A 27337-nucleotide genomic window follows, 5' to 3' on the forward strand; every position below is an offset into this window, starting at 1 on the left:
CCAAACCCAGGTTTGGCTAGACCTGCCCAGAGGCGCGGAGTCTAACTCACTTGGTGGTTTTCTCCAGTGACCCCTCCAATTGGGATTTGGTTTTCAGCTGCACCAAGTGAGCAGGTCGCGGCCCTCTGGACAGGTACCTGGGAATGGCAGAAGACCGGAAACTATAATGAATGCAATAGCACTGGAGGTGAATGGAATGAACTCTGGAAATGGAACTGAATGCTATAACACAGGCATGGACTGGAAACAGTTAAATATGCAGAAAAACACAGACATATACTGGGGATTGCAAAGGCAAGAGCAGAGTGGACTCAGGGAATATATGTGAATGCTACAAATGATTGGAGCTGATTACCAGAGACAAGACACTGAGCAAAGAACACAGACATATACTGGAGATTGCACAGACAAGAGCAGAGTGGACTCAGGGAATATATGGGAATGCTGGAAATGATTGGCAGAGACAAGACACTGAGCAAAGAACACAGACATATACTGGGGTACTATAAATGTAGGTGCTGGCTGCACAGACAAGATGCAAGAGAAGTCAGGCATACACTAGGAGAGTGCTAAATGCAAGTGCAGATTTACACTGACAAGACACAGGGCAGATTGACACAGACATGTGCTGGGAGGTCCACCTGTGAGCTAATTAATACCAGCAGGTAATCTGACACCTCAGTGACACAAGGAAGCTGAAATACTAGCAGCACATATACAAAGACATACAGACATAGAAAACAAAACAGTCTGGATACTGGGAGAGAACTACTCTCAGACTAAGAATAGCTTGGAAGCTAATACTGGAAACTGGAGAACTGTGAACAGGCTGAAGTAACTCTCTGAAAGATTAGCACAGAGCAACGCTGGTATCACTGGAACAGAGAAGAAGTTGAACAGCATCTTCCTGAAGTTCTGGGGGCAGATTTATACCCAGGGGTAGCAGATTATTGGAGCACAGCGTAAGCTGACTGAGATCATGCTACCATTGGTTAGGAGGACTGTCACATGAGAGGAACAGTCATGGCGGCGCCCATGATGGGAACTCCGATCCCCAAAACACACAACCGACCATGGAAGCCCGCAAAAGCACCTAAGGTAGAATACTCAGCATCTCACCCCTCACTGCACCAGGCGTCTGACCACAAGGAAGTCAGGGGAAGCCGGCGCGGAGGTAAGAGCTGATCCTAGGCTGAACCCTGACAGTACCCCTTCCTTTTAGGGTGGGCACCGAACACCCATAAAAGCTCAGCTGGAACTCCTCAGAAAGATACAAAATACTTGAAAACACAGGAAAGTCAAAAAATCTTTGCTTGAAGACCTAAGATGTTTTTGAAGATTAGAAGAACAAGGTACACAACTACCAGATGGTCTCTCAAACTTCAATTGGGACTAAATAATTGGAAAAAAATGGTCAACTTGTCCATAGAAAGGTTTGGTCACCAGGAAGTCATCGATTCTTCTTCTTTTTCCGAGACTTTTTCGAACCACTAGAAGTAGAAGACTTAAGTTGCAAAGTGTCTTTCACGGGAACTACCGAAATAATTTTTCCATCGTACTCAGGATCATAGTCAGAATCTGTATTATAATTCATCATCCTTATGCCTCCTTGAGTCTTATCCTTCAGGACAGGTTGTTCTTGTACCAGATCTATTTGAGAAGGACTCAAAGAAATGTATCTGAGCTTAATAGTAGAGGGTGGTACCCCAGAACTTGAAGCTTTGATGAGATGAGTATTCGTGAGAGAACTGTCAGGATAAGTTGGGCCAAATTCTTTAATGACTGCCGCCGAAAAGGCTACTAAATCTGAAAGCATCGGATCCCTTGAATCATAAATAGGCTCAACCCAGTCCCAAGCTTTACCTCGGAAAGATGAAATGATAAATTTTACTACATTAGTAGGCTTGATTTCAGACCATGGCGAGGATTTCATAATAGCAATGAAATGATCCACCAAGGCATAATACTGCGTTATATCTCCATCAAAAAGAATGGGCATAGAAACATCAGATGGATCCTGAGGGATACCTATAGATATAATGGTAGTGTCATTTTGTGAACATCTTAACTGATGGGGCACTAAAACATTTGACACAACACCAGAAGACTCTTCCTTGAGTAAAGAACCGGAGATCCTTTCTTGGTGCAAGCAACTTGAGATCTTTCCCTGGGATACAGATTTTGAAACTCCTTCTTGGGATGTAAGAATTGGGACTCCCTCCTGAGGAGTAACACCAGTAGCCTCCTGCTGAGGTATGACACTAGAACCCCCATCTTGGGGAGTAACACTTGGAAACCCTTGTTCTTGGGGTACAAGACTTGAGACCCCCTCCTGGGGTAAGACACTTGCACTCTCCTTTGGAAATGTAATACTCGAAATCCCCCCTTGGGGAATGGCACTAGGAATCCCATCTTGGAGTATAATACTTGAAACCCCCTTTTGGGGTAAAACACTTGGAAGTCCCTTTTGAGGAATAACACAGGAAACCCCATCCTGGGGTGAGACACTTGAAGTCCCGTCCTGGGGAAGGACACTAGGAACCCCCTCTCGGGTAAGAGGCTTGAAACCCCCTCCTGGGGTGAAGAACTTGAAACAAGTATTTTCTCTTGGGGCGTAACACTTTAAACCTCCTCCTGGGGTATAACACTGGGAACCCCATCCTGGGGTAAGACACTTGAAATCCCTTTCTGGGGAATAGTATTTGAGACCCCCTTTTGGGGCATAACACTAGAAACCCCCTCCTGGGGTATAGCATCAGGAAACCCCTGTTGGGGTGCTTGCCTTGTGACCCCTTCCTGGGGTAAGATACTTGAAATCCCTTTCTGGGGAATAATACTTGAAATGAAGACCCTCTCTTGGGGCATAAGACTTGAAATGAAGGCCTCCCCTTGAGGCGTGAAACTCGAAACAAAAGCCCCCTCCTGGGGCATGAAACTCGAAGTAAAGGCCCCCTCCTGGGGCGTGAAACTTGAAACAAAAGTCTTCTCCAAGGGTACAACACTTGTAACCTCTTCCTGGGGTAAAAGACTTGAAATTAACGCCCCCTCCTGGGGCACAAAACTTGTAACATCCTCCTGGGGTGAGAGACTTAAGGCCCCTTCCTTGAGTACAGAACTTGACACTCCCTGTTGGAGTATGGGACCTAAAACCCCCTTCTGGGGAAGCAGACTCGGCTTTTCCTTTCGGGGTATGTAGCATGAAACCCCCTCTTGGGGTACGAGACTTGAGACCCCCTGCTGGAGTGCAAGACTTGAGACCCCCTCCTGGGGTGCGAGACTTGAGACCCCCTCTTGGGGTGCGAGACTTGAAACACTCACTTGGGGTAAGGAAGTTGGGACCCCTCCTGGGGCTACTGACTGGAGTCCCATATTTTGAAAAACAAAATCTGGGCTGGGACTGGAACAGGCAGAATCCGGGCTGGGACCGGAATGGGCAGAATCCGGGTTGGGACCGGAACGGGCAGAATCCGGGCTGGGACTGGAATGGGCAGAATCCGGGCTGGGACCAGTAGAAATGCAATGGGTAGTGTCCCTGACTTTAGAAGGTTGAAATAGCTTCCCAATAATTCTTAGACGAGGGTTGAAGCATCTTGTAACAGGGCCCCAATCGAAAACTTGAACTTTCTTTTGCTTAGTGGGCATCACCTCCTTATCTGTAGCTGAAGAAATGGGAATCACTGATGGATGATGGGAAGAACTGAAAGCGCAGACATTGGGAGTCACACACTTGCCACCACTTCTCAGTAGGAGCAGAGTACAGTCCTTAAGAAAGTGATCATCATAACCGCAATATAAACACAGATGTAGTTCCCGGCGTCGCTGACGTTCAACCTCAGTAAGTTTAGGGCGCAGGAAACTTTGATGCTTTACTGTAGTTTGCTTGGGAGAGCTGTTAGTCAAGTCAGGAGTTGCACTAGAAAGCTTGGGAAAAACTTGAAAAATTTTGGGACGGAGATTTTGTAGTTGTTCTAGAAGCCAGTAGAAACTCTTGAAAGGTTCAAGGTCATGAATATCAAATAATTGGGGGACCAGAGGACACTTGAGAGGTTCACTAGTATACACAGAAACATTTTCATCAGTAGAGGTAGTTGGAACTTCAGAACAAAGCTGTCCAGAATTCATTGGCGGAACTTGAGGTGTGTCTGGGGACAAAGCAGCTAGAACCGAATGAAAAACCATCATTTGATTAGAGAGTTCTTGCAACTGCTGTCTGGCGGATTGCAGAGTTGTCTCCTGTGCAGTCACATGAAAAAGTAAATCCTGAAAACCTGCTTCACCCTGGAACCCGGCGGCTTGCATATTTTTGCGGCTGTTCAAACTGTCACGATCCAGTGCAAGAATTCCTCTGTGGAGGACGGTGAGCCAAGGGGTTCGGGTGACTAGTCGAGTGACTAGACTAGGTCTCCTAGTTGCGGCCAAACCCAGGTTTGGCTAGACCTGCCCATAGGCGCGGAGTCTAACTCACTTGGTGGTTTTCTCCAGTGACCCCTCCAATTGGGATTTGGTTTTCAGCTGCACCAAGTGAGCAGGTCGCGGCCCTCTGGACAGGTACCTGGGAATGGCAGAAGACCGGAAAATATAATGAATGCAATAGCACTGGAGGTGAATGGAATGAATGAACTCTGGAAATGGAACTGAATGCTATAACACAGGCATGGACTGGAAACAGTTAAATATGCAAAAAAACACAGACATATACTGGGGATTGCAAAGGCAAGAGCAGAGTGGACTCAGGGAATATATGGGAATGCTAGAAATGATTGGAGCTGATTACCAGAGACAAGACACTGAGCAAAGAACATAGACATATACTGGAGATTGCACAGACAAGAGCAGAGTGGACTCAGGGAATATATGGGAATGCTGGAAATGATTGGCAGAGACAAGACACTGAGCAAAGAACACAGACATATACTGGGGTACTATAAATGTAGGTGCTGGCTGCACAGACAAGATGCAAGAGAAGTCAGGCATACACTAGGAGAGTGCTAAATGCAAGTGCAGATTTACACTGACAAGACACAGGGCAGATTGACACAGACATGTGCTGGGAGGTCCACCTGTGGGCTAATTAATACCAGCAGGTAATCTGACACCTCAGTGACACAAGGAAGCTGCAATACTAGCAGCACATATACAAAGACACACAGACATAGAAAACAAAACAGTCTGGATACTGGGAGAGAACTACTCTCAGACTAAGAATAGCTTGGAAGCTAATACTGGAAACTGGAGAACTGTGAACAGGCTGAAGTAACTCTCTGAAAGATTAGCACAGAGCAATGCTGGTATCACTGGAACAGAGAAGAAGTTGAACAGCATCTTCCTGAAGTTCTGGGGGCGGATTTATACCCAGGGGTAGCAGATTATTGGAGCACAGCGTCAGCTGACTGAGATTATGCTACCATTGATTAGGAGGACTGTCACATGAGAGGAACTGTCATGGCAGTGCCCATGATGGGAACTCTGATCCCCAAAACACACAGCCATCCATGGAAGTCCGCAAAAGCACCTAAGGGAGAATACTCAGCATCTCACCCCTCACTGCACCAGGCGTCTGACCACAAGGAAGTCAGGGGAAGCCGGCACGGAGGTAAGAGCTGATCCTAGGTTGAACCCTGACAACAACATGTAACATGTACTAATATAATTAAAAAACACCAGGTTAATAAGATGTTAATAAGTTGTATCCAATCTTTGTTAAGTAACAGTTTGATCTAGTAATACCCAATTAGGGTTGTAACAGAAAGATAGAGAGGTAAGGGGTGTTAGATTCAAAACAAGGCTCTGCTGCTCCTTTCACACTTCAATAAGTGGAGGAAGAGGAGTGAGAGATCTGCTAGAAATGTTGCCCCTAAGATAAATAGTCAACAGTGGTCCTTGTCCTCAAACCAAATTACTACTATCTGTTGTCATATCCAATGGTATTGGACAACAAATGAGTGACTTTAAAGGTTGATAAGAGGGCCATTGGGAAAATAGATAGATTCTGTAAAAAATGTGACCTGGGATCAAATAATAGGTATCCGGTCTTCAGATATAAATGGCGCAAAATGCTCTTGTGACAAAATGTTATTTAAGGGAAGAAAGCAGTTGATAGAGATATAGAAAAGTGGGGGCTAAAGATTCTACAACCAGGATCTGCTGCTCGGTCTCATGCACAATTGCAGAGGAGGAGGAGTGAGAGATCTGCTGGTGTAGTAGTGCAGTGAAAACAAAGTCAAGAAGAGGTTCCTGTCATCAACCCCAATTTCTGCTGTTGGTTGTTATGCCACAGGCCCTTGGACAACAAATGAGAGAATCATCAGGTTGGTATGAGAACCTCTTAGAAAATAAGTAGAAGTATCGTAATAGCAGTCTATAATAAAGGTAAAACGTTTTCAAAGTGTCACTAGCACATATGAAGAATATTACTTCAATATGATCAATTATAGGTAAACCAATCTGAAAGACCAAAGAATATACCTCAAATAGTAAATATGATGTTCATACCCAGTACCGTTGTAATGCAAGAAAAATCTCTATTTAAATTATCACTGGTTGTAAATGATAAGTAGGATAAGAGTCTCATCACCAGTTTGTTTGGAGGCAATAGCAAGGAAAAAATTATATATAACCAACATTACCTAAATTAGACATCATCTCTTGCCATATTATATAATCAAAGGCGCATATTATGTACCATGATGGTGTCTATATCAACAAAACTTCATATATCATGGATATCAATCATTGTAAGCCAGATATAGAAATGTAGTAATCAGCTGGTATAAAAAATACAAATGCGGTATGAATTGTGTCACAAATTGCTGATAGTCAGTGGTAATCCCTATTCATATAACATACTGGCAGTGAAAGGGTAAATCCTAACTGACAATGGATAGCATATTCTATTCACATAATATCAAACAAAATTATACCCAAAAGGAGCATGTTTAAATACCGGCAGTGATAGGGTGAATCCTAATTGCCGCGGTATATTCTATCCTACAGTGATAATACAATGAACAAAGGGCCTGATTCAGACCTGCTCGCGAGCAGGTCGATAGTGGCCCAGTGCGCATGCGCATGACGGAGCCGGCTCTGTCGTGCGCATGTGATAGACCCGGAAAGCGACGGGCAATTCGTCGCTCCGTGTCTCGTACCAAAGGGGACGTGCTGTCGATGTTGAGTGATAGCATGCCCCCTTTGGTGGGCGTGCTGGGGGGGTGGCTGCCCAGGCGGAGGCGTTCCCATGGGAAAGCCTACCGTCTGGGGCCGACCCCACTGACATCACAAGTGATGTCAGTGGGAGTGCTTTCGGCTATGTTTGAGCCAAAAGCACTCCAGGTCTTGCGGCAACGAGACCCTACCACAAGGGTCTCGTTGCAAGCCTGATGGTCGCGATGGTCTTGACCATCGCAACCATCTTCCTGGCCGCTCGCTATAGCTGTGGGTGGTCACCCACAGCTATACGAGCGGCCAGGAGGCTGCTCTAAAAATCAAGAAGGACGGCCCTGATTCAGAGCGAGCGCTCTGTCAGAGTGTCCGGCTCTGAATCTGGGCCAAAATACCTATCTAAAGCATGTAATGTGGATACAGAAACCTGGTGTTGGGGTGTCCCGTACTGCGCAGTCACATAATCATAATATGCGCCTTTGATTTTCATGATTATATGATATGGCAAGAGATGGTGTCTAATTTAGATAACGTTGGTTATATATAATTTTTTCCATGCTATTGCCTCCAAACAAACTGGTGATGAGACTCTTATCCTACTTATCATTTACAACCAGTGATAATTTAAATAGAGATTTTTCTTGCATTACAACAGTACTGGGTAGGAACATCATATTTACTGTTTGAGGTATAGCCTTTGGTCTTTCAGATTGGTTTACCTATAATTGATCATATTGAAGTAATATTCTTCATATGTGCTAGTGACACTTTGAATACATTTTACCTTTATTATAGACTGCTATTACGAAACTTCTACTTATTTTCTAAGAGGTTCTCATACCAGCCTGATGATTCTCTCATTTGTTGTCCAAGGCCCTGTGGCATAACAACCACCAGCAGAAATTGGGGTTGATGACGGGAACCTATTCTTGGCTTTGTTTTCACTGGACTACTACACCAGCAGATCTCTCACTCCTCCACCTCCTCTGCAATTGTACATGAGACCGAGCAGCAGATCCTGGTTGTAGAATCTTTAGCCCCCACTTTTCTATATCTCTATCAACTGCTATTTTCCCTTAAATAACATTTTGTCACAAGATAATTTTTACGCCATTTATATCTGAACACCTGATACCTATTATTTGATCTCAGGTCACATTTTTACAGTATCTATCTATTTTCCCATTGGCCCTCTTATCAATCTTTAAATTCTCTCATTTGTTGTCCAATACCATTGGATATGACAACAGATAGTAGTAATTTGGTTTGAGGACAAGGACCACTGTTGACTATTTATCTTAGGGGCAACATTACTAGCAGATCTCTCACTCCTCTTCCTCCACTTATTGAAATGTGAAAGGAGCAGCAGAGCCTTGTTTTGAATCTAACACCCCTTACCTCTCTATCTTTCTGTTACAACCCTAATTGTGTATTACTAGATCAAACTGTTGCTTAACAAAGATTGGATACAACTTATTAACATCTTATTAACCTGGTGTTTTTTATTATATTAGTACATGTTACATGTTGTATTGTCTATATATGTTTTTTCTATATTTTGCCTACTCACTCTGGGTTATTACAACTAAGATTTCATTTTCCACTCTTTTTCACAATTAGTGTCAGATTTCTTGATATCTGTGTAAGGGTCTGATTCAGAGCCGGACGCTCTGACCAGAGCGCTCGCTCTGAATCAGGGCCCTCCTCCATTAAAATGGAGCATCCTCCTGGACGCTCGTATAGCTGTGGGTCACCACCCACAGCATATACGAGCGTCCAAAAAGATGGTCGCAATGGTCTTGACCATCGCGACCATCGGACTTGCGTCGGAGACCCTGCGGTAGGGTCTCCCAGCCACAAGCCCTGGAGTGATTTTGGCTCTATCAGAGCCAAAATCACTCCCACTGACATCACTAGTGATGTCAGTGGGGCTGGCTTCAGATGGTAGGCGTTCCCATGGGAACGCCTCCATCTGGCAGGCATGCCCCCGGCACGCTCACCAAAGGGGGCGTGCTGTCAGTCACCATCGACAGCACGCCCCCTTTGGTGCGAGACCCAGAGCGACAGCTTGACTGTCGCAGTCCGAGTCTCGCGCATGCGCATGACGGAGCTCCCTCCGTCGTGCGCATGCGCAGTGGGGAACATCGACCCACTTGTGAGCGTAATGCCGCTTGCGAGTGGGTCTGAATGACCCCCTAAGTCTTTTTACTTTGAGTTATATGAATTAATAAAAGTTATGTTTTAATTGATGCAATTCTAACTATTAGAGTGCACCCATACAGAGCTCTTTGGTTGAAGTTCTCCATGAACTGATACCCCTAGTTTTTCATAATCCTATATTTAACTCTGGGTAGCACCACCACCCTGTATTACTAATTGTACTACAATACCGCAATTTATATCAGAGGTGGCCATAACAATAAATATTATAGAATTTTTTCATTCATCTTTTTCATATTTTGCCTATAATAAATCTATTCAGGATCAGTGCGGTGATTTTTTTCCCCTCTTCTCCCTTCCCTTTTTTTTATGATAGATGAGAAGGGGCCTGGGGCAGCCAAAAAACCTTGAAACAGACAGGTACTGTCTAGGAGGAACATGGCATGCCCCCATGTGACATCACCTTTCCATGAGCGTGCCAACATCCCACCTTAAAAAATATTATTGGGAGATCCTCAAATAAAAATGAAAATAATGTGGAAAGTGCACTAGGTGTACATTTAACCTTTATTGGCGACAACATATAGTTCTGTGTTTGACCTCCATTTGTCCATATCAACATACAGGTAAAATAATGAACCTGAGAAACAGAGACCTGTGGGCAGGGCCATAAATAGAGTGGTGCAGCAGGTGCCGTCACACAGAGAAGTCCTAGGGGGCAGAACCAGCCACTGCCGCATTCTCCATTTGCTGGGTAATTGCTGCAATATTGATGCTAGTGGTATGCCCAACTCCTTCTCTGCACTCTCCAGAGCTCCGCCTTTTGGATTCTGCACTGCTTGTAGAGTGAGATGTCATGCTGTCTCTCTCACAGTGTCAGTGACAGTTGCTCAGAGATTGGTGGATGGGTTAGTGCTGCAACTCTATGGTAGGGGACCTTACTGTGCGGCATAATATGTAAGGCACTACTGTGTGGCATAAAGTGTAAGGGAAATTATTGTGTGTCATAATGTGTAAGGGGCATTACTGGGAGGCATATGTGTGGAATAATGTGTAAAGGGCATTACTGGGAAGGCATATGTGTGACATGATGTGTAAAAAGGTAATACTGTCTGACAATGTGTATGAGGTATTAGTGTGTGGCATAATGTGTAAGGGGCACTATTGTGTGGCATATTGTGTAATAGACATGCTGGGCAAGAAGCCATGGGATGATTAGCACAGCACAGTGGCTAATCATACTAGTGTAGTGTCAGTGACAGCAGCTCAGAGATTGACAGATGGGTGAGTGCTGTGATCCCATGGAAGGGGGTATTACTATGTTACTTATGTGTGGCTTAATGTGTAAAAAGGCCCTATTGTGTGGCATAATGTGTAAAAAGGCACTACTGTGTGACATAATGCATACGGGCATTAGTTGGTGGCTTGTGTGTGGCATAATGTGTAAAAAGGCACTACTATGTGGCTTAATGTGTAAGAGCATTACTGGGTGGTATAATGTGTATGGGGTATTACTGTGTTGCATAAAGTATAAGAGGCACTACTGTGTGGCATAATGTGTAATGGGCACTACTGTGTGGCATAAGGTGTAAGGGGCACTACTGTGTGTCATAATGTGAAAGGTACACTACAGTGTGGCATAATGTATAAGGGGCACTACTATGTGCCATAATGTGTAATAGGCACTACTCTGTGGCTATAATGTGTAAAGGACACTATTGTGAGTCATAATGTGTAAGGGACATTACTGGGTGACATATGTGTGGCATAATGTTTAAGTAGCATTACTGGTTGGCATACTGTATATTTGACAATGTATAAAAATTAACTACTGTGTAGCATAATGTGTAAGGAGCATTACTGTGTGGCATAATGTTTAAGGGGCATTACTGGATGGCATATGCGTGGGATAATGATTACATGGCATTACTGGGTGGCATATGTGTGACATAATGTGTAAGGGCATTACTGGGTAGCATAATGTGTATGGGGTATTACTGTATTGCATAAAGTATAAGGGGCACTACTGTGTAGCAAAATGTAAAGGGGCACCACTCTGTGGCATAATGTGTAAGGAGCATTACTGTGGGACATAATATGTAAAGGGCACTACTGGGTGGCATAATGTGTAATGGACATTACTGTGTGGCATAATTTGGAAGGGGCACTACTGTGTGGATAAGGGGTCTATTTACTAAGCAGTGTTAGGAGACAAAGTGAAAAGTGATAAGAAAGTGATAAGGTGCCAGCCAATCAGCTCCCAACTGTCATTTTTCAAATACAGCCTGTGAGATGGCAGTTGGTAGCTGATTGGCTGGCACCTTATCACTGGGACTTTTGCAGGAGGACTGCCTCTCTTTATACCAGCATGAGGATCGGAAAGGACACCCTCCAGCTCTGGTACAAGTGCCCAGTATTTTTATTTATTTATTTTTGTGCAAGTATTTTATTAAAATCCCCTTTTTTATGACACTATGGAGTGTTCCTATGTCTTTTTACATATGGAATTGAATGCGTCCCTGGAGTTCTGAGATGCGTATTGTGTATTGTGTGAGGTGCTAACCACTTACCATTTAAAGAAACCTTGATATGCATGAATACAGCATGATACAAGTAAGCTTTGTGCAAGGATCCCCACTATCTTGGATTACTGTGATCTTTGAAACCCTATTGGGGACGGTGTTGTCCAGAATATAGAGACACTTTGATAAGCTTTATCCTGCATTTTATGTGTAAGCATACATGTGAGCCTAATAGTAATGTAAACTACTATGCAGACTAAAATTAAAATAAATATATAAATATAAATATATACATTTTAATCTTATTCTGCAATTTTACTAACATTTTCTATACTATCTTTATAATATCTTTTTAATGACTTAAATAAATTCAGTTATCCTGTTTTGTCCCTGAACAGTTTACATTACTATTTGAATCAAAGTGGCAAAGGAAAACCACAGGTATTTGAGGCAGCACTAGGAATAAGATTAAAACTTAAAAACCATTCCATAACTAGCTTACAGTTAAAGAGCGCGCAGGACCATACATATAACTTTCTCATACATGTGAGCCTATTGGATTTTTTGGAGTATTGTGAAATATCCAGTACCTTTAGTTTTGGGATTTACAAGATACCTTTATGGGATTACCACCAGTGTGTTATATGTAAGCATACATGTAAGGGAAATATCATCTTATACGGTGGTGGTTTTCCCTATACGCACTTATCTGTATACCAGGAACTTGCCCTGAATGGTGATCTACATTGTATTATTTCCATTATACCAATAAGTTTGTTTTCTTGGGTTTTCTCCTAAGGTATCACGTTGGAGATTATAAAGAAGTCAGACCTACAACCAAACATTAAGGATCTCTACTCATCAATTTTGAAATTTGTTTATGTGTAAGAAACAAACTGAGCACCAACGGTTTAGTATATTTATTTATTGTTCTGTGATATTTTGAGGATTAGGTGGCTCTCTTCCATACTAAATGTGGCAGCTTGTCTTTGTTTGCACCTTTGAAACCTATCTCAAATCAATCTATATGCACTACTGTATTGCATAATGTGAAAGGGGCACTTCTGTGTGGCATAATATGTAAGAAGCATTACTGTGTGGCATAATGTGTAAGGGGCTTTACTGTGTGGCATAATGTGTCAGGGGCATTACTGGGTGGCATATGTGTGACATGTTTAAGTGGCTTTACTGGGTGGCATATGTGTGACATAATGTGTAAAAAAGGACAAATGTGTGGCATAATGTGTAAGGTGCACTACTGTGTAGCATAAAGTGTAAGGTGGATTACTGGGTGGCATGTGTGTGTCATTGTGTAAAAATGAACTGTGTAGCATAATGTGTAAGGGGCATTACTGGCATAATGTGTAAGTGACATTACTGGGTGGCATATGTGGGGCAAAGTATAAAAAGGGACAAATGTGTGGCTTAATGTGTAAAGGGTATTACTAGGTGGCATAATGTGTAAGGGGTATAACTGGGTGGCATACTGTGTAAGAGCACTACTGTGTGACATAATGGGTAAGGGGCACTACTGTGTGGCATAATGTGCAAGGGGCACTACTGTGTTGCATAAAGTGTAAGGGGCACTACTGTGTGGCATAATATGTAAGAAGCATTACTGTGTGGCATAATTGGTAACGGCATTACTGGGTGGCATATGTGTGACATAATGTATAAAAAAGCACTACTGTGTGGCATAATGTGCAAGGGGCATTACTGAGTGGCATAATGTGCAAGGGCATTACTAAGTGGCATAATGTAAAAGGGGCACTACTGTTTCAAAATGTGTAAGGGGCACTACTGTGTGGCATACTGTGTAAGGGGCACTACTATGTGGAATAATGTGTAAATAGCACTAAAGTGTGTCATAATATGTAAGGTGCATTTCTGGGTGGCATATGTGTGGCATAATGTTTATGTGTCATTACTGGAGGCATATGTGTGAAATAATGTGTAAAAAGGCATCACTGTGTGTCATAATCTATAAGGGGCATTACTGTGTGGCGTAATGTGTAAAGAAGCATTACTGTGTGGCATAATGTGTAAGAAGCATTACTGTGTGGCACAATGTGTAAATGTCACTAATGTGTGTCATATTTTGTAAGGGGCATTTCTGGTTGGCATATGTGTGGCATAATGTGTAAAAAAGCACTACTGTGTGACATAATATGTAAGGGGCACTACTATGTGACATAATATGTAAGGGGCACTAATGTGTGGCATAAAGTGTAAGGAGCACTACTGTGTAGCATAATGTGTAAAGAGCATTACTGTGTGACATAATGTCTCTGGGGCACTACGATATGGTATAATGTGTAAGGATCATTACTGTGTGTCATAATGTGTAAGGAGCATTGTGCGGCATAATGTGTAAAGAGCATTACTGTGTGACATAATGTGTAAGGGGCATTACTGATTGGCAAAATTGCAAGGGGAATTACTGGGTTGCATATGTGTGGGATAATGTTTAAGGTGCATTCCTGGGTGGCATATGTGTGATATAATATGTAAAAAGGCAATACTGTGTGGCATAATATGTTTGACGTATTACTGTGTGGCATAATGTGTAATGGGCACTACTGTGAGGCATAATGTGTAAGAGACATGTTGAGAGAGGAGTGATTGAATGGCTAGAGCAACACGGTTGCACAGTATCAGTGACAAAAGCTCAGAGATTGGCGGAAGGTGGGTGCTGTGACCCTATGGAAGGTTGTATTACTGTGTGGCATAATGTATAAGGGGCATTTCGGTGGATTCTATGTGACATAATGTGTAAAAAGGCACTACTGTGTAGCATAATGTGTATGGGGCATTACTGTGTGGCATAATGTGTAAGGTTCACTACTGTGTGACATATTGTGTAAGGGGCACAACTGTGGGCTTAATTCAGAGATGGACACTAATGCGATCTGTTAGCAAAGATCACCCGAGTATAAAGATGCACACTGCTGCCTTTTTACCTGCGTGCGACTACGAATACCTGTGCAAATATTGGTAACATTGAAGCACATCGGCGGCCACCTTATCCTTGCAGCAGGTCTGACTTGCCGCAGCCTTGGGTGCTCTTCTGATATGTAGAACTGTGTATGCAATAGCAGTGGATTTGCATTTGCGTCCATCTCTGAATCAGGCCCTGTGTGACATAATGTGTAAGGGGCACTACTGTGTGGCATAATGTGTAAGGGGCACTATTGCATGGCATAATTGTGTAAGGGGCATTACTGTGTGTTATAATGTGTTAGAGGCATTACAGTGTAGCATAATGTGTAAGGAGCACTACTGTATTGCATAATGTGTAAGGAGCACTACTGTGTGGCATAAAGAGAGGTTCTTAGTAAAAGTTTGGCCAAATTTGTTTGCCATCCACCACATCAAGGTGAACCCCATAAGATGGGTCCCTAACATCCCTAAAGGTGCCTACACACATAGCGATATTTTACCCAATTTGGCCAACTTCGACGAATCGTGATGACAAATCGTGTAAAATATACCCCAATTGTGAGTGTCCACTCACGATCACAATGCCAATGCGTGTCCCCGCTCGTCGTATATTGCATCTTCAGATCAGAATTTGACTGACAGGACCCTGTACACGCCCAATCGCTATCTTGTGCAGCATCGTGGATAGAAGGAGAAGGACGCACGGTTGAGCCTGCACACCTGAAGTCTGGATTTCTATACTTTGGTGAGTATTGGTACTGTATTGATGCAATCCCACTGCCCACCAATGTGTGCCACCCACCTATAAATGAATGACCCAGCCACCGCCCGCCGAAATGAGTCAGGCAGTGGCTGGGTCATGCATTAACCTCCCATGTCCACCAATGTGCGCCATCCACCTACCCACCAATGTGTGCCACCCACCTATAAATGCATGACCCAGCCACCGCCTGCTGAAATGAGGAGGGTGGTGGCTGGGTCATGCATTAACCTCCCATGTCCACCAATGTGCACCACCCACCTACCCACCAATGTGTGCCACCCACCTATAAATGCATGACCCAGCCACCGCCAGCCGTGACCCAGTCACCTAACTGTGATTGGTCCTCGTGTCATTTTTCTTTGCAGAAAGTTATGCAGCACACAGCATGCCATCACGACCCAGTCTATCTTGTCCACACATAGGTTTATGGTGGTGTGGAAAGTGCGGAACCGGTTGCTGAGTATTCCAAACGCATTTTCCTCAATGCGCCATGCACGGGATAACCGATAGTTGTAGATCCTCTTCTGTCTGGTCAGGCCCCTCTGTGCAAATGGCTTCATCAAATGTTCATGTAAAGCAAAAGCCTCATCTGTAACGAAAACATAATTTAGGCTGTGCTGTGTCTCGTCCAGTGACGGCAAGTTGAGGGTTTTGTTGTTGAGTCTCTGGTAGAATGCCATCTGTTTAAAGGACCCACAATCTGAAGCACGGCCATTCCGGCCAACATCCACAAACAAAAATTTGTAGTTGGCATTCACCACTGCCATGAGAATGATGCTGAAGAAGCCTTTATAGTTGTAGTAATATGATCCGGTGTTGGCAGGTGGGTTGATGCGTATGTGTTTTCCATCGATGGCTCCTCCACAGTTAGGGAAATTCCAACGTTGTTCAAACTCTTCAGCGATGCTCTTCCACTCCTCCATGGAAACTAGAAAAATAGTAAAAAATGGGTTAAAACATGACTATAATATTGTTTCTCCATTTTTTTTCCTATATAGACTCCCACCCAAAAGCCTAATATGTCCTCCACGCTGGACCTAAGTTTGATCGGGGACAGTGAGGTGGAAACTTCTTCCACAGTGCCAACAACCATTCTAACCACCTCCCCCATCATGTTCCGCACCTCCCCAAACGAAAAAAGAAAAAGCAGGGGAAAAAGCGGCAGCAGTATACAGAGCAGGAGGACATATTTCTGCAACAAGCAGAACGCAACCTTCAAAAACAGCCAGATTACATTGATGATTTTTCAGCGCATATCAACAGTAGAATGCATAAAATGGATGACCCAACAAAGATAAATTTCCAAAGGCTTGTGTATGACCTATTAATAAGGTCACTAAATAGTAATTTACATGAGTCAACTTACATTGCAGACCCACTTCTGTATTCGCCTGCCCCAACCGCCTATGTGAGGCCCACTCCAGCCCAGTTGAAGGTTTCTCTGCTGGAAGTAGCGGATGATTTGCCTCATTATTCATAAATGTTAGGGTTTTTTTTATTATTATTGTTGCCTGTACTATACTATCACCAAATTTTATCACTCCCAATAGGTGCTGTATGCTATACAGGGGTGATGATGCTGATTGGACAAGGTCACTACACACATGGCGCAAGTACAGATTAAAGGAAGCCGGGGCCACAATCTGTACTTGTGCCATGTATGTATTGGCCTGTTCTAACTGGCTTCTGACCCACCAAATAACATACAGCAGCCTACCTATAGGGATTGATAAAATTTGGTGATAGTACAGGCAACAATAATAATAAAAAAAATACCTATCACCAAATTTTATCACTACCAATAGGTGCTGTATGGTACACGGTGGTGATGATGCTGAATGGACAAGGTCACTACACACATGGAGCAAGTATAGATTGATGGAAGTCAGGGTCACAATCTGTACTTGTGCCATGTGTGTATTGGCCTGTTCTAACTGGCTCCTGACCCACCAAATAACATACAGCAGCCTACCTATAGGGATTGATAAAATTTGGTGATAGTACAGGCAACAATAATAATAAAAAAAATACCTATCACCAAATTTTATCACTACCAATAGGTGCTGTATGGTACACGGTGGTGATGACGCTGAATGGACAAGGTCACTACACACATGGAGCAAGTATAGATTGATGGAAGTCAGGGTCACAATCTGTACTTGTGCCGTGTGTATTTCCTTGTTCAAACTGGCTTCTGATCCACCATATAACATACAGCAGCCTACCTATAGGGATTAATAACATTTGGTGATAATGCTGTTTTCTACATTTTATATACATAATGCAAACTAGATATATTAAAAAAAAACCTCAAAAATTTTTTATTTACTACTGTGCAGTGTTGTTGGCACAGTCTTGTTAGTGCAGCCTTACTGGCTGTCAACACAGTTATATAAAGAGTTAAAAAAAAACACAAAAAAATAAAAACTTTTTTTCTTTCACAAGAAACAAATGTGTAGTGTGTTTTTTTTTTCTTACCTTGCACTACTGGTACTGTAGCACTTTAACGATAGCCTTGCAGGTCTCCAGGATGATGACGCTAAAGGACTGAGGGGATATGAGGGTCCCAAACTTCAGGTCTTCCAGTGACCTTCCTGTAGCCAGGTAACTCAGGGTAGCCACCAATATTTCTTCAGCAGGGATTGCCCTCCACCACTTTGTGTCCTGCCTCCGGATGTGGGGGGTCACCATACTCAGCAACTCCTGGAAAGTGGCGTCATCTATGCGCAGGTAGTTGCGGTAGTCGTCTGGGTTGTTCTCCTTGATCTCCATCAGCAGGGACATGTGAGAGCGAGTATCCCTTTGCAGCAGCCACTCCTTGGTCCAGCATGCTCTCCTCCTCCATCGTTGGGCCCTCTCCTGGATCACCTTGACCCCAGCTTGGGCGACCAACACTTTATACTGATAGGGATGCATCAGCACAGAATTCAGGAACAGGATAGAATACAGGTAGCACACACTTGCAAGTAGAACACACTTTGTAAAATGCAAGCCAAATACAAAGCAGAGCACAGTAGTAATGTACAGGGTTCAGCAAGTATACACCCAGCCTCACTAGTAGCAGAGCAGAATGTGCACAGGGTTAAAATGGCACCTGCTTTTTAATTCCCCTAGCTAGCCCCGCCTATTTAAATTTCCCACCATTCGTGAGGATCCTCGTGTGTTGTTTGGTAAACTCACGATCTGTCGTGCACGATCTCATGATTTGGACTTCCGACACGTTGCAGGATAGATTGTGGGATCGTGAATCAAATTGGAAGCTTTTTTGACCTAATCGTGCTCACGACTGCCGGGGAGCTCCCGAAGAGAGTTCAGGGGAAAACGTACACGATGTCGGATCATGTGTATAGGCACTTGAATACTAACACATTATGTCAATTTATATAGGAATTACCTACAGTATCATAGTGTCCATTCTAATATGTAGACAGCAAATGTAAGAACAAAGGGTCTGATTCTGAGTGCTTGCTCGTGCTGTACGTTCGCAAGCGGCCCGATGTTCTGCGTACACACATGCACACGCTTAATTCTGCGCATGCGCGAACTACATACTGCGTTCGCAATAAGTGACAGGAGAGGCCGTTTGTGGGTGGTAACAGAGGTAGGACACTAATAATGGGGGGTTGGAGATGCGAAAGCAGGCGTGCCTGGGTGTTTCAACGCTATCTGAGATGTGTGCATAATTAACAGGCAGCATCATAGTACACGTCACTTGCCATTTTTTTACACTGATTTCCTCGCAAAGCTTGCGGTAGGGTAAAGCTACCTCAAGCACTGCATTCGCATCCGATAGTGTTCGATGTACCAATGCTTTAATACACTTCCTGGAGATGACGTGTTGCTGGTGGGCATCTCTGCCTGTGCGATTGGGCATACGCTTACACAAAGTGGCTGCTCGCTAAGACATGGTGGGCTTGCTTATGCCTTGGCGAACGATCGCTTCCCTTGGCGTCACTTTGAAAAATTTGCATATGCATCTAGCGAGCTTATGCAGTTAGCAAACGGGTCTGAATCAGGCCCTAAATACCAAACAGAAGGAGTCTCAGCCTTCGAGTGTACAAAATACACAAATAATGGGGAAAGGGGGAGGGGGTTTGGACTGCGCACCCTAATTTTAAACATAATAAGAGGTGCTACCATGCTGAGACATGTATTACAATGCAGGGGACAAAGAACACAGGTGCACACTCTGGGCCTGGTTCAGCAAAGGCCACTTTGCTATTGCAATTCTTGCTATTAAGCAAATGCAGCAAGAGGTGTACGACACCCCCTGCTGCATTTGCGATCCCAGCACTGCGACAGAGGTTGCAGGCTGGAATCACCATTGCGACCATCGATGGTCGATGGTTGCGATGGTGGATGGTGCTGGGCCTCCGGCCAACTGAGTAAGCCTCAGCTTACTCAGGCTGGCCGGCGTGCGAGCCCAGGACACTGCATTGATCAACGCAGATCCTCCACTGGCCACTCCCAGAAAATGGGACAGACACGCCCCCATCGCTGGCTGCCCCCGTCCCTTAAATGCCTCTGCCTGTCAATCAGGCAGAGGCATTAAAGGGTCTGCATGCGACTACGCAGAACCCATTCTGCACCCTCACACGCGATCAATCAGGTCCTCTGAGTACTAAGAACAATGATAGCCAAAATAATCCTGATAAACTCTACAAATAAAATGGAGTATAAGTGAGGTTCTTTATCCAGAACTTACCTATCATAGGGCCTGATTCAGTATGGATCACAACTGCGATCGCAATAGCAATTATGCATGCAGTCTCACTGTGAAGATATGCTAATGTCTGCGATCACTGTGCCATACACAGCATAACATAAGGAAGCCCACCTTGCCTTTCACACTTCTGTAATACTTAGCACCACTGCGAAACTATTGGTAACATCGAGTACAATTGCGGCCTCATGCACACTTCTGAATTGCTAACCTCATCGCACGCAGTGCAAGCCCAAGCTGCGTATGGCATCGCAGTGGCTAATTCATGCACTCCCCTGCAACGGCATTCAAACGCACTGGCACGCCTGCATTTCGCCGACCACCCTCCCATCACCACCCCCAAACACTGACTTCCTGTCAATCCCTCTGCAATGGGTCTGCGTAGTTACTGCGATCGCAGTCCTGATAGCAGTGGAGTGTTCGCGCACTCTGATGCATATGCATGCGCAGAACGCAACAACCACCTGATTGCCTGCGTAATCACAGTTGTGATCACTGCTGAATCAGGCCTATTCTAATATGTAGACAGCATTGCAAGTCTCAGCATGGTAACACCTTTTATTATGTTTAAAATGATGGTGTGCAGTCCAAGCCCCCTCCCCCTTTCCACTATATTTGTTCACTTGAAAGCTGAGACTCCTTCTGCTTGGTATTTGCACCCCACCCATCTGCCCTTATGTGCTTTTAATAATCTGCACAGGTTCCTACATTTGCTGTCTACCTATTAGAATGGGCATTATGATAGGTAAGTCCTGGATAAATTGACAAAATGTGTTAGTATTAGGGATGTTAGGGACAGATGTTATGGGGTTCACCTTGACGTGGTGGTGGGGCAAACAAATTTGGCCAAACTTGTAATAAGAACCTCACTTATACTGTGTGGCATAATGTGTAAGGGGCAGGGGCGTATCAATAATGGGTGCAGGGTGTGCGGGACACACGGGCCCCTCTGTCCAGGGGGGCCCTGCACTGCACACCCTGCACCCATAGTATTACTTACCTCTCCAGAGTCCTACGTCGGCGCGGGGGTCCGGCACTGTAAAAACGACTGGAAAATGGCCACCGTGGCCATTTTCCCATTGTTTGCGCATGCGCAGTACAGGAAAAATGGCCGAAATGGCCATTTTCCCGGTGACCAGCGTATACTCTATAGACTCTGGGTGCACTCTAGTGTCCAGAGTCTATAGACTCTGGCCGCACACTGGTAAGGGGCACCACAGTGTGGCATAATGTGTAATGTGTAAGGGGCATTACTGTGTAGCATACTGTGTAACGGGCACTACTATGTGGCATGATGTGAATAAGCGGCACTACTGCGTAGAGTAATGCAAATAAGTGACACTACTGTGTGGCGTAACACAGTTGCAGTATTGAAATTTCAATTGGGGGCACTATTGTGTGGTCACACCCCTTCCGTTAGACCATGCCTATTTTAGTGAGCACGTGCCTCCCTTATAAAAAATATGGTGCCAATGCTCTTTCTGACACAGGGCACCAACATGTCTATTTACAGCTCTGCCTGTGGGACCATTGAAGATGATACAACAACATGGAATTTCACATGAGGATGTACAAGACTCAAAGCTTTATTAATGAGATCGTACATTGAGTCTCATATTCCCGAAGAACCATGTATTCAATTAAGGCCGATAATAATATTTGTGACGGTCTGGTGATCCCCCCTAGCATCTTACAACCCTGCTACTCAGCCCGTCCCAAAATTGGGTACTTTTTACAGCCTGTTCCTGCTTTCCAGTGTATAAGGGCAGGAAGGACATATACTGTAAGCAGGAGAGGGCCCAGATAAGGCAGCTCACTCTTGGTGCAAGGGAAACGTGGCCCATTATAATGCAGAGGGAGTGTGTGTGCATCACATACTGTGCTGGGGCCTGAACTGCATATGCATACCCTCCAACATTTTAGTGTATGAACCCGGTACATGGGGGCGTGGCCACAGAAAAAGGGGCGTGTCCACGGGGCTGGAGGCATCGACGCTGGCTGGTTTAAAACTTGCATTATAAGTGTTATACTGCAAGTTCTATATACAGGCGCTAGCGACGGTCCGGGCAAACTTTAGAGGAGGAAGGAGGACTGAGAATAGCCGGCTGTCACTCAGCATCGTTGCGGGAGTCCTGTGTCCCAGCAGCGCTGCTTAAGAAATCAGGTGATTGTACCAACCCGGTACAAAACGGTACAGCCCCTGTTGCCGGTGCAGACCATTAAAAAACGGTACTGTACCGGCTAAAACGGTATAGTTGGAGGGTATGCATATGAGACATTAATGTGACCTTATATAAATGAGTGCTGACCATGTTGTGTTACTATGTGTAATATCTTATGTAGATAAACTCTATATACAAGTGTTTGTGCCTATCAGTGTATTATATCTCTAAGGCCTGATATGTTACGTATAATATGTATATGACATATGTAATGATTTTGTAATGTGTGTTAAGGGCCTGATTCAGAGACGGACGCTATTTGCGCTCGCTCGTCCAGAAAAAGCGGCTGGCTATTTAAATTGAGCGCTCGCTCTTTGCGGTCTGTTGACGCCTCTATGTCTGAACGAGCGAACAAAACATATGGACTTTTTTTTTTAAAAAACGCCCCCTGGCCGCTCACATTATACGTCATCTCCGCTATTTATTAGATTAATCGAGTACATCGAAAGGCGCTATTCTTGTGGTTGCATTTTCCTACCGCAATCATGCGAGCAGTTCTGGCTAAAAGACACCCAACTGACGTGGTCGATGACACTGCTTTGTTAATTATGCACACCCTTAAAACGCCCGTTTTGACCTTTTGGCACGCCTGCGTTCGGATCTCCACTCCCCGTTTTCAAGCACCTTCCCCCGTTACCACCCAAAAACACCTCATCCTGTCACTCAAATTAGCAGGCATTCGCTATTTTGCGAGCACACGATTTTCGACCGCACTGACTGGTTCGCGATTGCATACTAAAACCCATACGCATGCGCAGATGTGCGAACATCGCTCGGAGCGAACGAGCGGACGCTTACGAGCGGCTCTGAATCAGGCCCTAAGTATGCAGGGGGAGACATCCCCCCTCCCACTGATATGTACAGGCAGCCTGGTATCTGTGTATGCCTGCTGATATTCCCACAGCCCCCTCTCTCTAAGCTAAAGACAGGAAGCTATAGCCAGGTGAATAGCATGTGACATCACAAAGGACAATGAGGGGTTAACAGGGACTCCTTCGATAGCCCCAGGGGAGCCGGCCCTCTTATCAACCTGATTAAGTTTCCTTTGTACCAAAGTTGACATTGTGAGACTGGTCGGCACCGATATCCACAGGGGGGAAGCAGGGAATGATATGTTTACTGACTGTACAGAGCATTCAAATCCCCTAATAGCAGGGCTCAGGGGTGTCACCTAATCGTGGGAAAATGAGAGTTTTCATAATGGCAAGTGCAAAGGTTTTTAGTGAGCTCTGGGCTGAGATCTGGGTGGTGTGGAGGTTCCTAGCCTGAGAGGCAGGACCCCAGGCTGGGCAAAGCAGGCAGGAGATCCTGCCAGCCTGCTATCCATGGAGCCCAACCGTATGCACCCACTGGAGCAGTCCCGTGGCCTGCGACTGGTGCGCTAGCTGGAGCTAGGTGACTGGTCGGCACGCCCTGCTCAAGGCAAGCAGAGGACCATCAGGCCAAGTGGCCTGGAACAGCAAGTCAGGAACGGAGAAGCCATTTCCCGGAGAAGCGTGGAGCCACACAGCAGCCTCGCACAAGTGTGGTGCCCCCAGCCCAGGTGGGTAAGCCAGACCTAGTAGCTGAGTAGCTGTCCAGCTTTCTAATACTAAAGGTACCTCTGCTATAGGGACATGTGTTTGGGGTCCCCAAGGTTTAACTAATACTACTGGCATTTCTGTATATATATTGTACATAGATTTAGTTGCTGATTTTACATGTAGCAGTAAAGTGTATGTGTAAAATAAAGGTATCGTTATACCTTTGCTATTGTGTCATTTCCTGTGCGATCTAAAGGGACTCATAAAGGACCCGGGGTACTGTGCAAGACAGAGTTATAACCTTTCTGCCTTTCTCAAGGCTGTGAACGGTCGAGAGGGCGTTAATAATGCACGCATAAACCCGGGATCCTCACATTTGGTGCCAAGCGGTGGGATCGCACAGCCTGAAGGCGGGAGAGCTAGGGGTTCGTACCGTGGTACGACCAGGCTCTGAATACACAATAGCCAGTAACTGGCCAGTATTAGCTCACTTTAGAGCTAACCAGAAACCATAATTCCTAGCAGGGGTGCCCAGAGTTAGTGAAAGGGGAACATGTGTGAGGACACTAAGCAGGAGCGAAGTTCCATTTGAGTGTCGGCTTGTCCAGGGGGATATACCCTGCAAGCGACGGAATGGAGGAGTGTGCCGTGTCCCAGAAACAGAAGATGGAGTGAGGGGGTCCCGTAAGTGACGCAGACCAAAGCCACGTGAGTGTCGGCTTGTCTGGAGGGGACATACCCAGCAAGCGAGGGAACGGAGGAGTGTGCCATGTCCCAGAAATGGAGGATGCAGTGAGGTGGGTCCAGCAAAGTGACGCAGAGCGGAGCCCTACTGTCATATCCCGTTTGGAAAAATGGCCCCAAGGAGGGGAAAGAAGTGTGCAAAGAGAGGCCGGAAGTGCCTCAAGCCTCCCAGGACTGTAAAGGTTGTGGTTGAGGAATCCTCGTAGTGTCGTTTGGCTGAGGAATGGGAATATTGGGATGAAGTGTGTCAGTGGACTCACTTGTGGACAGGAGCTACTACAGAGGAGAAAATGGAAAACGTGATAGATGAGTTCATGCAGTGTAAAAGTTATGCTGCAGAAGAAAATCTGCTGGATACGTTGGAGTAGACACAGTTCATGACAGAAGTAAGTAGCTCCACTTGCCAGATATGGCAGAGAAGCCAGGGCGCTGTGGTCCGAGTACTGGCTAAAAGGGTTCAATGGGAAGGAACCAGTGAAGAGAACCCAGAGGGAAGAGGAGATTATTTTGCCACCTGGGTGGATGACCGAGGGGTTCACTGCAGGGTTACAAGGTGGGGAGGTGGAAGAAATGCTGATGGCCGAATCCAGAAATCCATTAGCAAAAATGAGTCTGGAGGACCTAATTGCAGAGTGGCAGCTCCGCAGCCACATCCCCATCCAAAGCTGCACACACCGCACTCTTATCCGATGGGTGCATGATCAGCAGGACAACCCAATCAATGCTTTCAGTGTGTATAGGAAATGGGTCCTTAGTCCAGGAGAGCTGAACAGTGTCCCGGAGCAGCTGCAATGTCTCCTACAATGCTTTGAGGATGAAGCAGTAGCGCATGGACAGCTGAATTCCCTGAGTTGGCTGGACCAGCATCTCAGAGTGGAGGCGGAAGTGCGTCGCCTGCAGCAGTTTATGTCCATTGAGAAAGTTGCAGAACCAGTCACCCCACTGACCCCAGAAGAATTATCAGAACTGTTCCCATTTACTGAGTTGGAAGATGGGGAGTTTGCTGCAGAGTGTCAGTACAATATGACACCAGGGTTCTGTGACTCACAAAGGCCCCTGACATCATAGACTGTAATTCTGGCAGAGCAGAACGTGGAAGAGGATATATATTCCCATTATGCAGTGGGGAATCCTAATGCAGTGGTCCCGTGCAGTTCTGAAGGGCAGATGCAGCTTGAGCATGGAGCATAACCAGAGAAAGGGGTAAGTGCTGTATCAGGAAATACCCCCATAGCAGACTATTCCTGAAGTTCCAATGCAAGAGGCAGAGGAGAAGGAAGTACAATGTGGCACTTCTCCCCTCAGCTCTGTTTAAATCCCTGAGCAGATCAGTGAAGCAGACTCAGAGGAAAATGCAACTGGAGTGGGGATTACAGGAGACTCTGCCCTGTTTGGGGATCAGGAGGATCCCACGGGCAGTATACTGAATGAGGAGTTGGTTCAGGACCAGCCACAAGATGCCCAGGAAGAATCATCGCTTCCCAGCTCTGTGCAACTGAGTAAAAGGGATGAAGCATCAGGGCTGTGATGGAGACGCCAGCAGTCCAGCCCCACGGTAACATCCCACCAGTCCCTCAGTCAGCCAGGCTTGGGGAGGAGAGAGCAACAGTGACCAAGAGGGAGAACCCCAGGTAAGGCCCAGTTATTATTCCCTGAGGGAGTAGCAGAGGTAATAGGCCCAGGGGAGGGGGCCGAAGCTTTTGAGGGGGGAGCCCAGGGAGATAAAGTGCAGAAACTCCCTGCTCCCCTGCAGCCAAATTCAGCCCTATTATTGGATGCAGAGTGAGACCGCCAGCCAGGCCTACCCCTGGCATGCTCCCTGACGTGGGCCAGATGCCACAGATAATTCTCCTCCCTGATGCGCCAGAGGCGATGGGAGTGAGACCCCAGAAAGAGGAGGGGGAGAAGGGACGAATCTCTGAGGGGAAATGCATCCCACTGGGGAGGGTGATTGAACCCAGGGCCTGGGACTCTGGATGGAGTTGGAAAAACTGTGAACTGCTGAGCCCAGCTGCCCCAGATCCAGAGAAAGGGCCTGTGGGTTCAGATGGCAAATTGAGCCAGCAATTGTTTGACCCAGGTGGACAGGGTGTGACCTCTGCCCGTGCCAATTGGGTAGTGTAAGGTTAGGGACACTTACAAGCAGCAGCTGGAAAAATTAGGGGTGGTGTGTGACTGTCTGGTGACCCTCCCTAGCATCTTACAACCCTGCTACTCAGCCCGTCCCAAAAATTGTGTACTTTTTACAGCCTGTTCCTGCTTTCCAGTGTATAAGGGCAGGAAGGACATATACTGTAAGCAGGAGAGGGCCCAGATAAGGCAGCTCACTCTTTGTGTGAGGGAAATGTGGCCCATTATAATGCAGAGGGAGTGTGTGTGCATCACATACTGTGCTGGGGCCTGAACTGCATATGGGACATTATATAAATGGGTCCTGACCATGTTGGGTTACTGTGTGTAATATCTTATGTAGGTAAACTCTATATACAAGTGTTTGTGCCTATCAGTGTATTATGGACCTCATTCAGAGTCGGTCGAAGCTGCCACACGGTCGTACGCCACCGATGTTCGCTATACTGCGC

At 45.4% G+C, this 27337-nt stretch overlaps 1 pseudogene; it reads left to right on the forward strand.

Annotated features, from left to right (window-relative positions):
• The first annotated feature begins 24865 nt into the window (after positions 1 to 24865).
• LOC148522827 (uncharacterized) lies at positions 24866 to 25946 on the forward strand (annotated as a pseudogene).
• Positions 25947 to 27337: the final 1391 nt, after the last annotated feature.

Source organism: Taudactylus pleione, unplaced genomic scaffold (genome assembly GCF_031769625.1).
Source record: "Taudactylus pleione unplaced genomic scaffold, aTauple2 ptg000138l, whole genome shotgun sequence".
Taxonomy (NCBI): domain Eukaryota; kingdom Metazoa; phylum Chordata; class Amphibia; order Anura; family Myobatrachidae; genus Taudactylus; species Taudactylus pleione.